Source organism: Rhinopithecus roxellana, chromosome 9 (assembly GCF_007565055.1).
Source record: "Rhinopithecus roxellana isolate Shanxi Qingling chromosome 9, ASM756505v1, whole genome shotgun sequence".
Lineage (NCBI taxonomy): Eukaryota > Metazoa > Chordata > Mammalia > Primates > Cercopithecidae > Rhinopithecus > Rhinopithecus roxellana.
In genome coordinates, this window is record NC_044557.1 from 101,527,054 (window position 1) to 101,530,152 (window position 3,099).

General features: G+C 41.5%; 1 pseudogene across 1 annotated transcript; it reads left to right on the top strand.

The window, feature by feature from the left end:
- The first annotated feature begins 627 nt into the window (after window positions 1-627).
- Window positions 628-2,372, top strand: LOC104662800 (annotated as a pseudogene). Its single transcript, XR_748043.2, has one exon. The product of XR_748043.2 is annotated as an elongation factor 1-alpha 1 pseudogene (transcript).
- The last annotated feature ends 727 nt before the right edge of the window (window positions 2,373-3,099 follow it).

Here is a 3,099-nt window from a genome sequence, read left to right on the forward strand (position 1 = left end):
CTTCCCAGGCTGGCTTGAGTTTCCCTTCTTTCCACCCTTTGATGAGAACGTGATCCTCAGGCTAGTGCTGGTTTACCGGAAATTCTAGGGGTGGTACCTGTGCTAAAAGATTTTTAGTTTTGAGGGAAAGGAAAGTGGAAGATAAATCAAGTATATAATTTCTGAGGAACTGATCTTTTGTTTTAAATGTGGGGACATCAGCAGTGGACTTTATAGTCCTTAGTGCCTTCTTTCCTTACACATCTTGCACATAAACTGTTCAATAATTTTACATTCAGGAGGCCTAATTACTTTTAAATTATACAACATTTCTTGCATAAATTCCCTTTTACAACTTCTATCACAGACAATTCTTCGACATGCCTCAATTTTCTGACTTGTCGTAAACATCCCTTTCTTTTAACAACCAGTTAATTTATTTTAGGACAAGAATTTACCATATAACATTCTTTTTACATAAATTCTCTGCTTTTTTTTTTTTCCAAAGATGATAATTATTCTTTAGAAAAGTGAACTGCCTTCATGTCTGTGGACTAGACTGCCTAAGGCCACAAAATTAGAAGTTAACGTGTTACACTGTTAACTTTTAGCAAACGTTACTTTTGTTGAAAACCTTGTAAGTCTTTTTCGCAACGGGTTTGCCGCCACAACAGAGGTGTCGTGAAAACTACCCCTAAAAGCCAAAATGGGAAAGGAAAAGACTCATATCAACATTGTCGTCATTGGACACGTAGATTCGGGCAAGTCCACCACTACTGACAATCTGATCTACAAATGCGGTGGCATCGACAAAAGAACGATTGAAAAATTTGAGAAGGAGGCTGCTGAGATGGGAAAGGGCTCCTTCAAGTATGCCTGGGTCTTGGATAAACTGAAAGCTGAGTGGGAACGTGGTATCACCATTGATATCTCCTTGTGGAAATTTGAGACCAGCAAGTATTATGTGACTATCATTGACGCCCCAGGACACAGAGACTTCATCAAAAACATGATTACAGGGACATCTCAGGCTGACTGTGCTGTCCTAATTGTTGCTGCTGGTGTTGGTGAATTTGAAGCTGGTATCTCCAAGAATGGGCAGACCCGAGAGCATGCTCTTCTGGCTTACACACTGGGTGTGAAATAACTAATTGTTGGTGTTAACAAAATGGATTCCACTGAGCCACCCTACAGCCAGAAGAGATATGAGGAAATTGTTAAGGAAGTCAGCACTTACATTAAGAAAATCGGCTACAATCCCGACACAGTAGCATTTGTGCCAATTTCTGGTTGGAATGGTGACAACATGCTGGAGCCAAGTGCTAACATGCCTTGGTTCAAGGGATGGAAGGTCACCCGTAAGGATGGCAATGCCAGTGGAACCACGCTGCTTGAGGCTCTGGACTGCATCCTACCACCAACTCGTCCAACTGACAAGCCCTTGCGCCTGCCTCTCCAGGATGTCTACAAAATTGGTGGTATTGGTACTGTTCCTGTTGGCCGAGTGGAGACTGGTGTTCTCAAACCCGGTATGGTGGTCACCTTTGCTCCAGTCAACGTAACGACTGAAGTAAAATCTGTCGAAATGCACCATGAAGCTTTGAGTGAAGCTCTTCCTGGGGACAACGTGGGCTTTAATGTCAAGAATGTGTCTGTCAAGGATGTTCGTCGTGGCAACGTTGCTGGTGACAGCAAAAGCGACCCACCAATGGAAGCAGCTGGCTTCACTGCTCAGGTGATTATCCTGAACCATCCAGGCCAAATAAGTGCTGGCTATGCCCCTGTGTTGGATTGCCACACGGCTCACATTGCATGCAAGTTTGCTGAGCTGAAGGAAAAGATTGATCGCCGTTCTGGTAAAAAACTGGAAGATGGCCCTAAATTCTTGAAGTCTGGTGATGCTGCCATTGTTGATATGGTTCCTGGCAAGCCTATGTGTGTTGAGAGCTTCTCAGACTATCCACCTTTGGGTCGCTTTGCTGTTCATGATATGAGGCAGACAGTTGCGGTGGGTGTCATTAAAGCAGTGGACAAGAAGGCTGCTGGAGTTGGCAAGGTCACCAAGTCTACCCAGAAAGCTCAGAAGGCTAAATGAATATTATCCCTAATACCTGCCACCCCACTCTTAATCAGTGGTGGAAGAACGGTCTCAGAACTGTTTGTTTCAATTGGCCATTTAAGTTTAGTAGTAAAAGACTGGTTAATGATAACAATGCATCGTAAAACCTTCAGAAGGAAAGGAGAATGTTTTGTGGACCACTTTGGTTTTCTTTTTTGCGTGTGGCAGTTTTAAGTTATTAGTTTTTAAAATCAGTACTTTTTAATGGAAACAACTTGACCAAAAATTTGTCACAGAATTTTGAGACCCATTAAAAAAGTTTAATGAGAAAAAATAAAAATTAAAAAAAAAAACCTTGTAAGTTTGGGATTTTGATGATTCTTTGCTATTAATAAGACCTCATTCAGTCCAAGTCAACTTAGAATTGATATAGATGACTCCTTCCTGATTCTGTAAGTACTTTAAGGCTTGGCTGAAAGTAAACAGCTTACACATTTGAGCAGACCAATTATTAGGCAATTTTCCTAACTCTACTTCTACAAGAGTCCCTATCACTTACTAAATACCCATTGTAGCTTTTTCCCTCAGTCACCCCGGAGGAACCATCTATTGTCCTGTCCTGAAGGGAGTTCCTTCTAGATCTGGACCTTTTAGAGTAAGATTTAGATCCCCTGCTAGGTTAAGGGAATTATCAGTGGTTAATGTTAAGTCATCTTTTTCTAACAGAATAGCCTCATACTTTAAGATTCTTGAGTCAGTAAACTACCTTTCTGCTGGTTTTTTTTTTTTTTTTTTTTGACTTAGGGTAGTTTTGAGCTGGTGAGGTGTGCTCACAATGAGGTTTCCTTTAAAAGTTATTTTTCTACTTTATTCTGTTAGCAAAGCAGTTGCCACTACAAATTGAATACATTTGGGCCATCCGCGGGTTACTGGGTTAAGGATTTTTTTTATTAGGAAGGCTACGTATTGTCAGCTGCCTCAGTGCTTTCTGACTACGCCCTTGTTTACACCGACAACAAGGTGGAATGGTTGCTCAAGGAGGGTAAAGCTAGGACGGGGCA